This window comes from Stylophora pistillata, chromosome 3, assembly GCF_964205215.1.
Source record: "Stylophora pistillata chromosome 3, jaStyPist1.2, whole genome shotgun sequence".
Lineage (NCBI taxonomy): Eukaryota > Metazoa > Cnidaria > Anthozoa > Scleractinia > Pocilloporidae > Stylophora > Stylophora pistillata.
Window position 1 is genome coordinate 22,660,408 of NC_142521.1, and position 11,810 is coordinate 22,672,217.

Sequence of the window (11,810 nt, forward strand, 5' to 3'; positions counted from 1 at the left end):
GTTTTGTAAATTGGATATCTTTACTTTTAATTCATGTCTATGTTTCCCAGCGCATTCTGCACCACATCAGGAACAGCAGCAAAACAAATGTCACTTATCTTAAGATGACTGATGTTTTCTTCAAGCAAAGACATATTTTGTAACATGGAAATATCCTGTAAGAAAATAACTGTAGCCTTTTCTAACAGCTCATCATCATCTAAAAGTCACACCCACTCCTCCACCCACAAGTCATCAATGAGGTTATCTATGTCAGCTTTGTCCAAATTATTCTCTTCAGTGCCATTGAATGTGTCTGCTAATACTTCCAATATCTTATTAGCATCCCTCAGATCCCAAATCTCAATATACTGTCTATTACTGTAAACAAAGACTGAATTTTATTCAACACTTGTTGAATTTGGAGCTTGAAGAATCCCAGCACAAACTAAATATCAGTGAAAATATTGATCTGGCACATTGATGTTGTTTCCAAAAGGTTCCTTACTAATTCTTTGTATTATATGTTCAGTTCTTGACAAACACTTGCCTATTGCTCATGAGACACCTGTCTAGCCTTTCTTGCAGTGTCGACATTAGTTTTGTATGATGGGATTTCAGTACTTTTTCCACAACTTGGTAAGCCACACTTGCAGACCAATGCACAGATGTCACGACATAAATGCAAATGAGAAATGTGGGTAAATTCAGCTTCAAAATGTTTAATAAGACCCTTTCATCTACATTCTGAACTTGTCACATTCATCTTCATGCTACCTTCGACATGTGCCGATAGTAGACCATTGTACAGGAGAATTGGTGGTGGCATAATTAAACAAGTTAGCTCAGTCAAATCTCTGGGTGTGCATATAGACGAAAACCTTTCATGGAATATGCACATTGAAAAAATAGCCAAGAAAATCGCATCGGGCATTGGAGCAATTAAACGTTGTAGGCCCTTTGTTAATCGAACCACGCTGGAGTCTGTTTTCAATGTCTTAGTTCAACTGTACTTTAATTACTGCAGCGAGGTCTGGGGGCATTGTAACAAGGGTCTTTCCAATAAGCTCCAAAAGTTGCAAAACCGGGCTGCCCGTATTCTGACCTTCTCCAGTTATGACACAAGCGCTGATCCTCTTTTTGTGCAACTTAACTGGAGACAGTTAGATACTCAGCGACAAATACAAGTGGCCACCATGGTCTATAAATCTATACATGGTCTTGCGCCCGACTATCTTGGTTCTCTTTTCACTAAATGTGATCCTCCATATAATCTAAGGAACTCTGAAAACAAACTAGCTGTTCCATTGCCCCGCACCAATTTCCTGAAAAATAGCTTTAGCTATAACGGTGCAGTTATCTGGAATAGCTTGTCCCCTGAATTGCGGCAAGCAAAATCACTTCAATCCTTTTGAAATGGTTGTCGCAATTTCTTCGTCTGAATCGACAAAACGCACACGGCATCTATGTAAAGCAGAATTTCTTTATTTTTTTCTATTTCACTTTTAAATTTTAGATCATGTTTACATAGATTAAAGTAGATTGTAATTGTAATAATAGATTGTAATAATATTATTATTTTATCTGATAGATTTACCATGTCTAAATAAAAAATAAAGTTCAAAGTTCAAAAGTTCAATTGCTTGAGCTGGACTTCTGTCCCTCCCAGCTCGACCAGTTTCTTGAGCACAAGATCCTATATTCTTCGCAGGGCCAAAATGCACAACTCTACTCACAGCTTTGCAATGTATGCCCATTTCAAAGGCTATTGTTGTGACCAAAACACGCATCTTGCTAGCTTCAGTTGAAAAAGACTCCATAATTGTATTTTAGTTAGGCACAGGTGTGCAAGAGTGGAGCATTTCCAACATGGCCTCATCCTTAGGTGTAAACATGTCTTTGCCAAGCAGACTTCCGATTGTAGCATAAATAAGACCACACTGTTTAATAGTTTGACAGTAGACAATAGTTCTAGCACATTCTTCCTTGTTGGTTCTCAAGTCATCTGCCAGCAGACCTAAATAATATACAATGTCCACTTCCTTTTCCATGTAATGAATGGAGTAGGTAAGGTTGGGCTTATTTGGACTATAGAAAATAACATAAGGGTCTTTCATTAATAGAATGTCAAATATTATGTCTCTTGTTTTATTAGTTGCTGTTGCTGTTAAAGCCACAATTTCCACTTTTGAGCCTACGTCAAGAAGGATATACAAAAGACGAAAAAGACCACCTCTTTAATTCAATTGTGATCCCTAAGTTATTATACGGTCTTTCAGTTTATGCTGCAAGTGTTTCCAAACTTACTGTTATACAAAGGCTTTCAAAAAGATGCTATAGGAGGCGCTATAAGTCGGTCAATTACAACATATTTTATAAGAACTTTTGTACCCCTGAGAAGTAAAATCCAACAGTTTTTATTATCTTAGAAACATTATTATGGTATTTGTTGCAATATGCCATTGCATATTGCAATTAGTCCATAATTGTTCTATCGTTATTCCCAGTACACACCACTCTTTTATTCATATGCAATTAGCTACAGATTGCGCTGAAAATTATTATTCATAGCGAGTGTGAATGTTTTGTATTTAAGCATCAAGAAAGCGGTTAGGACGCAGAAATAAAATTTAATTCTCATTTCTAGGAAAGGTTGTCTTGTGCGGGTATATTTCTTCATGCCGGAGACAAAAATACCACATGAGGAAACATGGTGTCAGGAGTAAAAGTCTAGTCTACGTTCTGGAAGACGAACAAGTTCATCGATAATCGACGATCGCAGAGTTCGAGCGAATATTCTGTGTTCACAAGCCTCAAGTTCACCATGGAAGTTCTCGCGAAAGGACCAATCTTGGATTGGACAAACGACGGAAAACTTCACGAACGTTTCCTAGAATGGAAAAAAAAGGTATCGATTTTATGCAGAGGTCTTGTAATGACCAAGGCAGACCCAGAGTTTGTTTGTCTATGCATTTATCAGTGGTCGGGTGAACACGGACAAAATATTTTGGACAAGGCAACAATTCCAGCCGATGATCGCAAGAAATGGGAGATACATCTCAGAAAGGTGGAGGAGCAATGCAAACCCAGAGGGAGCAAACTAGTCGCGGCTACACAGTACAAAGTGCTCACTCAAAGTGATATGGAATTACCAGAGTACATCGAAAAGTGCAGGCAAGTCACTGATGCATGCAGATGGCCAGAAGACGCAAAGGACATGGCTCTCAGGAACGCTATTCTCCTTGGTCTAAAGAACCCAAAAGTTTATCAAAAGTGTTTGGAAGAAGACCAGGACTTCCTTACCGCCGAACGAGTGATCGAAATTGCGACTCTCCTATACAACAGCGATTGTCAAAGATCAATTATGCAGACTCTCAGTACAGCAACCGTAGCAACAACTGCAATACAACAAGGATCGACACAGATTCACAAAGTGCAAGCAAAGTATAAAAAAGGCGGGAAATCAACGAGGTGGTCAAATAGAGACAAGACGTCTAATGATAAAGAGCATGGTGAGACAAAAAGGCAAAGTTGTTTCTGTTGTGGAGCAAAGCCCGCTCATCCCAGATCGCAGTGTCCAGCCAAGGATGTTACTTGTCACAAGTGTGGAAAGAAAGGACACTACAAAAAGTGCTGCAAGAGCAAAACAGGTAAACAAAGTACAACTGGTGAACCTAGGCAGGTTCAAGTACATGGTTTACAAGCACCGCAGACAGGAGCCAGTGCCAATCAGATTTCAACTCGTGTCCTCCACAGGACTACCAAATGATGTTCGGTCCACACGTACTACAGGACAACCAACGCACAATGTTTCACCATATCCAGACTTTTCATGTGAAGAGTATTAGTGATACTTCAAGCAAGCACATCAAGCCTCTTTGGTTAAGTACTGCAAGTGGAGGACCCATATATGAGGTTGAATGTGAGATCGACACAGGCGCAGGATGCAACGTAATGCCATTGTATCTACACAAATCCTTATTTGGAGACAAGTGTCTTACCCCTACCTCTATACAAATATTCGGGTACGGAGAATCCCCTGTGGCGAACCTAGGGGCATGTACCATAGCGATTCATACTGGAGATAGATAACGACCACAGATGGCGACTTGTCAAGTGAGTGACACTTGAGGGTATCTCATTCTAGGCAGAGAAACAGCCCAGCAAGTCGGCTACATTGCCTTCCCAGAGGTAACCCCGCCCCCCTTAACCAGTACGCCACAAATCCATACAAGTGTCAACGCTCTGCGACCAGATTCCAGTAAGGTTAACAAGCCTACATGTGAGGTGTTGGATGATGCAGTCATCTTAAATGGAAAGAGACACTGTTTGCCCTTAACAAAGGAGTACGTATTATCCGAGTTCAGAGATATATTCAAGGGTATAGGAAAACTATCAGGGGGCAAGTATCACATTCAACTCAAGCCAGACGCACAACCTGCGCAACATCCACCACGGGCAGTACCTGAGAAGAAAAAAGCAGCATACAAAGAAGAGCTTGAGAGATTGTGCAGTTCGGGAATCATTGAACCAGTTCAGGGACACACAGACTGGATCAACAGCGTCGTTCCTGTCTCTAAGCCTGATGGATCAATTCGACTATGCCTAGATCCAAAGGACCTTAACCAGAGCCTCAAAAGGAACCAGTACTACACGAAGACTATCGATGAAGTTAGTGCTGAACTCCATGGAGGAAAATACTTTACGCTAGTTGATGCCAAGTCGGGCTATTGGATGGTAGAATTAATGAAAGTTCACTTCTAACTACCTTCAACACTCCATGGGGGAAATACAAGTGGCTCCGCCTTCCCTTTGGCCTTAAAGTCAGCGCAGATGTATTTCAGGAGAGGTTAAATGCAGTCCTTAAGGAAGTGAAAGGAATTACGGGATGCATTGACGATATCCTCACGAGAGGGGTTGACTCCAAGGATCATGATGTAAATCTCCTCCAGTTACTCGAAACACCATGAATGAACAAAATTAAGTTCAATCCAAAGAAGCTACAGTTCAAAACAACTAAGTGCGATTTCTTCGGGCAGATTATCACGCCAGAGGGTATGAAGAGCGACGACAAAAAGGTTGAGGCCATCAAACAGATGAAAGCGCCAAAAGACAAGAAAGCTCTCCAGAGTTTTCAGGGAATGATCAACTATTTGAAGCGCTACTCAGCCAAGTTGACGAGACCATTCGAACCGCTCAGACCGCTGCTTCGGGAAGAAATGGAATGGACCTGGGACTCTTCCCATCAAGATGCCTTCAATGCCATCAAAGAAGAGCTCTCCAGGACCCCAGTACTCGCGTACTTTGACCGGAAAGGAGAGCACGTTATTCAGACTGACGCTTCAATGAAAGGGTTGGGTGCCGTATTGCTGCAAGAAGGAAAACCAGTGATCTACGTATCCAGAACTCTCACTCCTGCCGAGGAACGCTATTCCAACATTGAAAGGGAATTGCTAGAAGTGGTGTCCACCATGGAGAGGCTTCACAACTATGTGTATGGTGAGCCAGTCAGAGTTCAAACAGATCACAAACCTTTAGAAACGATTTGGAAGAAGAGTATTGCCACAGCCAGCCCGAGACTTCAACGACTTCTTCTGAGGCTTGCTAGATACGAAATTCAAATCGAGTACATCTGCGGGAAGGACAACTCAATCGCAGACGCCCTTAGCCGAGTCGACCCTCTCAGTCCAAAGCCTATGGACTCCAAGCAGATGGATGTGATTCCAGTGCACCACATCACTTCAAATGTTCCTGCTACAGACAACCGATTTGACAGAACCAGAGTTGCCATCACTGCTGATTCGGCCTTGAACCAGTTAAGACATTACATCTTTCACGGCTGGCCGCTTCAGAGGCAGCAACTCCCAGAATGACTGCAACATCATTGGAATTACCGCGAAGAACTTGCAGTTGAAGATGGCCTGATATTCAAAGCACATCGACTTGTGATTCCAACCTCACTGAGAGCAGAATATCTAAAGGATCTTCATGCGGGCCACCTAGGAGAAGAGAAAACTCTGTTAATGGCACGGGAGACAGTCTTTTGGCCCGGGATCTCGGATGATGTGAGAAACGCAGTTAAATTATGTGACGTATGCACGAAATACAAGCCTGCTCAACAGAAGGAACCACTAGTATTACATGATGTGCCCAGCTTGCCATGGTTGAAACTTGGAGTCGACATCTTAAACTGCCTCCCGGTTAGCTCAATGGATAGAGCGCTGGACTGTTGTGCGGGAGGTCGAGGGTTCGAGCCCCGGCCGGACCAACACTCAGGGTCTTAAAATAATTGAGGAGAATTTGCTGCCTTTCTATAACATCAAGAAATGGTTAGATATTCTAGTCTTCTCGGATAGGGACGAATAAATGGAGGTCCCGTCTCCTGCAGGGTTGGGGTAGGAGACGTTAATTTCCCACACACGAGATTACTGTGTGATGGATGTCCTCCCCTGGGGTGGGATGGGTGAGATATTGGGCGCACTTAATTTGGAGCCTCGCTCTGTTGTGCTACCCTCACCACACTCTGGTGAAAGTGATTAAATAAATTTTTGAGTATCGTTCCCACCACTACCTGCTGGTTGCCGACTACTTTAGCAAGTTCCCCGTTGTAAAGAAACTGACCAATCAGACGGCGGGACACGTGATAAGTCTTCTCAAGACAATATTTGCAGAATATGGGATACCAGCAACGGTGTACACAGACCAAGGAACCCAGTTTGTGTCCCAAGAATTCAAACAATTTGCTATTCAGTACAGATTCGAAGTGCAACACTCTAGCCCAAGGGATCCTCAATCGAACGGTTTCATTGAGGCTATGGTCAAAGTCGTAAAGGGCATAATGGAGAAGGCCGAAGATTCGGGTTCTGATCCACATCTTGCAATGCTGATTTATCATGCGACCCCAGTCAGACCAGGTCAGCTTAGCCCAGGAGAGATGCTTTCCCAGCGGAAATATAGAGCACTCCTTCCTATCCATCAATGGCTACATCCTAATCTAGAGATCAGCAGAGAGGCACAGATAGCACAGAAACAAGCCCAACGTGATGACTACGATCAGACAGCCAAAAAGCTTCAAGATCTACAACAGTTTCAGAGTGTCCGGTTCCAGTTGGATCCCAAGAAACCAATCTTGCAGAAAGCCACGGTACTACAACAGCGAAGCGGAGATTCGCCCAGGCGATATGAGGTACAGACTGAATCCGGTGCCCGGTACTTCAGGAATCGTCGCCATATTCGTCCAGCGATTGAAAGCACACCAGAGGAATTAAACCAGGCCCTAGTAATTCCCGGAACAGAACAAAATTCACCTAGACCTGGACATGTCAAACATCCCAGCTCAGTAGCAGCTGATGTCGCTGACCAGCCATCAACAAAACCATTGCCTAAACAGTGTGTGTCTGAAAAGACCCCTGTCGGAATTGCGCTGTCTCGTCCACGAAGAACTATTAAATCACCTACGAGACTAATTGAACAAATCTAGGGACACTATAGCAGTTTAAGAGAAATGTATTTGTAGTGTGTTGTATGGGTAATCGTAGCTGTCATAGCTTTTCATCACGAATATCATTAGTTCTCTTTCTTTGTTCGTAAGCGTGTGACAAGTTTTCGGATCAGCACCTCAACTTTTACGCATACAAGGATGCGAATTATGTTTCCATTTCAGAGTACACGGGTACAAGAATCCTATACAAAAGTCTTCTGATGTCATCATCTCTAAAAGAAGGGGGGATGTTGCAATATGCCATTGCATATTGCAATTAGTCCATAATTGTTCTATCGTTATTCCCAGTACACACCACTCTTTTATTCATATACAATTAGCTACAGATTGCGCTAAAAATTATTATTCATAGCGAGTGTGAATGTTTTGTATTTAAGCATCAAGAAAGCGGTTAGGACGCAGAAAATAAAATTTAATTCTCATTTCTAGGAAAGGTTGTCTTGTGCGGATATATTTCTTCATGCCGGAGACAAAAATACCACATGAGGAAACAGTATTATTGCATACATACCATAGTTATTTTAGAGAAATAACTGTGCTGACATATGAGCAATGTATACCATGCAAGCATTTTCTAGAATTAAGCCACAAGTTTAGTGAGTCTATTCTCATCTCAGGACGAATTAAAATTAGAAATTTGAGCTCATTTTGAGTAATTCAGTTTAAGAGTATATTTTTAGGGACAATATGTTGAATTTTGACCGAAGTCACCAGCTAACTACTTTAAAAATTAGTCAGCTATTTTCCAAATACAAATGACTTACCATTGCCTTATCACATGGGCTTCATCCACTATGATAGCACACAGCTTTTCGGAGTATACTTTATTAGAAAACATTGATCTCCAACGATCGTTATCGAGCCAGGATTCAGGTGTCCCATACACAAGAGAATATTTTCCAGCTTCTACGTCTCTCTGATCTCCTTCACTTTCAACATCACTTATGTTTATTGCAGAAATACCCAGACTATTCAAAGAGGCAACTTGATCCTTGCTTAGATTAAGAAGCGGGCAGACAACAACAACAATATAATTTGGATATATCAACAAAGTTAAAATGGTAAATTCGCCACCGTAACGATTACAAAAGCTGATGTTTCGAGCGTTAGCCCCTCATTGGAGTGAAGCAACAACAATACTCCCCTGACAAGCCATTACCATGTCGAACATCGTTGCCAGAGCTTGGAATATCAGCGATTTGCCATAGCCCGTCGGCAAATTCACAAAAATATCTCTACCCTGCATAAATGTTTTGATTGCAACCTTTTGATAAGCATTTAGCTCTTGAAATCTGTATTTTTTGCAAACACCTTTGAGCGCCTCTTCAACAGCTGCCATGTTGAGTTTCCAGAAGGCGGAATGCCTTCTGGATTTCTAGAGTCGCGCTCTGATTAGCTAACGGAATGTGGTGCTGCTTGAAGCAACCGTGTCTGTGAGTGAGCGTTGCGTGACCGAAACATCACAGCTGCGGGGAGACTGCCTGACACCTTGTACAGCCATGAAGAGACCCTTAATCAAGCCTCTCAAGAAGGAACAAGTGTACAGCTACAAAAGCCAGAAGCCACAAAGCTTGCCATGCTTGAGGAAGGTATTGATGATGATAATGATGATGATGATGTTACTACTGTAGATATTCCCGTAAGTTTCGATAGTACATGGTCACAGTGTGGCTACACTGCCAACCACTGTGTTGTGTTTGTGATATTTGCAGCTACTGGAAAGGTCCTGGATTTTGAAGTAATTTCTAAAGTGTGTCAACAATGTACTCAAATGAAGGTAAAACTTGATGAGGCTGGTTTCAATGACTGGTACCAAGACCATATCTGTGAAGGTTCCTACAAAGGATCCAGCCCTTGCATGGAAATGTAATGTGCGAAGAGGCTTTGGGAGCGGCGTGACGACAATCATGTCAGGTACAAATAGATGATTTACGATGGTGACTCAAAATCATGCAAGGCTATATGGAATGTGTATGGTGCATGTGACAATTGTAACAAGTATGAGGTAATGGAACAATTTTACAAAGAACTCATTGCATGGAAAAACTCCCAAGAGCACACGACATGGGACGAAGACCATCTTCAGGGAAAAGCAGAGTGTGAGAGAGTTATAAAATTGGACAGTATTGGGATGTCCAAAAAAGGCTTCGCAAGGCCCCTTATGAGTTTCAAAGGTCCTCTGTTAAGCTACCTGATGACAAACCAATGAAAGGCAGAGATGGCCGACTAACTGAGAAAGCTACTGAAAAAACTGAAAAAACATAATGGAAAAGCTGTGCATGACAATGTAAACAAAAAACATAGCTTTGACAAGTGAGAGAGATAGTGTAGTAAAAAAGATGCAAGAGGAGATCAAAGCTGGCTTGTATCACTGACTAAAAGTTTCAAACCAAGAAAGGCACAAATACTGCCCAATTAATTCATGATGCAAGTTCAAAAAAAGATTGTCTTGTCCAAACAAGCCACATCACTTGGATAGTGTTTTCAAGAAAAGAAAATCTATGATCGTTTGAGTTAGCCAGCACTCCTCATCAGGTGCTTGCCTAGATCCACCCAGAATGCAAACGAGTCTATCAGTGCATATTTCCTTGGAACAACTTCCATGGAAGAAAGGGAATTGTCATGGCCACTTCCTCTGGCACTTTGCACTTCAGTTGTGGTGCAACAAAAAAGTTTGATGTCATGAGGAAAGCTGAAACCTCACCTGGCAAGCACAGTTGGAAGGAAGCAAGACGGAGAGACAAAGGAAGAATTAAGCAAGCAGAGCACAGAGCTCAAGAAAAACACAAACAATATAGACTTGCAAGAAAACAAGCGAAGCAGAGCGAAGAAGACCTGCCTGTAACCAAGGGAGGCATAACCTATAGGGCTGGAGGTTTCAACGAAACACAGGTGTGCAGAGCATGCAAAAAGGGAAAGAACAAAGGCACCTAAGTATACCTTCAAGGAGGTGTGCTGAGATAAATAAAAGGCCATTTTAGAGGGTCATTAGTCTTACGAGCGACATTTAGATAGAAGTGATGTTTCAATTGCATTTTTCTGAAAATGGCTTTCTGGGGTAATTTTGTTAGCCTCCTTTTCAAATAGTATTTCAGCTATTGACACCAAATTTGGTACAGAGGTTGTTTCTGTAATTATCTGCAACCTAATCGAGCAAAATTTCTTTTTCTGAAATACAACTGGTTTTATAAGCGATTTGTCTTTCGCAAAAGCTAATCGGTCGCCATGACAACTAAAATGGTCAAAAAGTAATAACTCTCAATAGGGTTGCAGTTCATTTGATAATGCTTAATTGTACCAAAAATTAGGCAATTATATCAAAAGGAAATAAAGAAAAGTGAAGGGCCCTGATTTAACCCTCAAAATAGCCCTTCATGATAACTTGTTAATTATTAACCAGCCAGAGGTCCATATTGAGAAAAACTGTACCCAAGGTCTTGCATACCCCCCGAGGCCTATGGCCCCGGGCGGTACTCAAGACAAAGGGAACATTTTTTCCCAATACAGACCAACCTACGCTGGTCAATAACATTTTTATTTTTTTTTCTAACACAAAAAAATTATTGCCATAAGAACCCAAATGATTTAGGGCTACAATTATGAGTTTAATTATGGGGAAATCCTCCATTAACTTAACAATTGGTTGGCAAGTGGATGACAAAGGAAACAGACGTTATCCAACTTAAAGAGAAAGCTTTCACCGAAACATTTTTATTTGTAAAGGTAACTTGAAAGGCTTCCAAGCAAACTTTGAAACATTTTTTGACAAATAAATGTCATGATGTGACACCTGTCAATTGCTGAGGAAAAAAGCGTAAGCCTCTGAATAAACAACAGAACTGGTAGGACAAACTGTCTGCAACAACTACAAAACATAGCGTTTTCTTTCTTGTCAAATTTCAGCCAGGGCCTTGCAGTCTTCCATGACTCTTGATGTGGGATGTCTCATTGACACTGGTGCAGAAGTGCTGACTATCACGGAAAGTTTCTACGAGGAGTTCTTGGCTCAGCGTAGGGAGGTGACTGACGTGACATCCTACATCAGGATATCAGCTTCTCAGGGATTGGAAATCCCATATGTTGGCTATGTGGAACTCCAGTTAACTGTTTTTTTCCATGAGTTTGAGGGATTGGGATTCTTAATAGTTAAAGATCCAGTGTCGATCCCAATTCAAGCTAACAAGAAGAGAGTACCAGGTCCTTGGGTCCAATTTTCTAAGGGACATGCGTAAAAGTCTAGTGAAAAAGTATGGAGGAAACTTTGCAGAGTTACTCTCATCTAAGTCAGTTACGGACAGTGAAGTTACGCTTCTTCATGCGTTACAGATAT

General features: G+C 41.7%; 1 pseudogene; it reads left to right on the top strand.

Annotated features, from left to right (window-relative positions):
* The first annotated feature begins 9,338 nt into the window (after window positions 1-9,338).
* Window positions 9,339-10,414, top strand: LOC148735089 (uncharacterized; annotated as a pseudogene).
* Window positions 10,415-11,810: the final 1,396 nt, after the last annotated feature.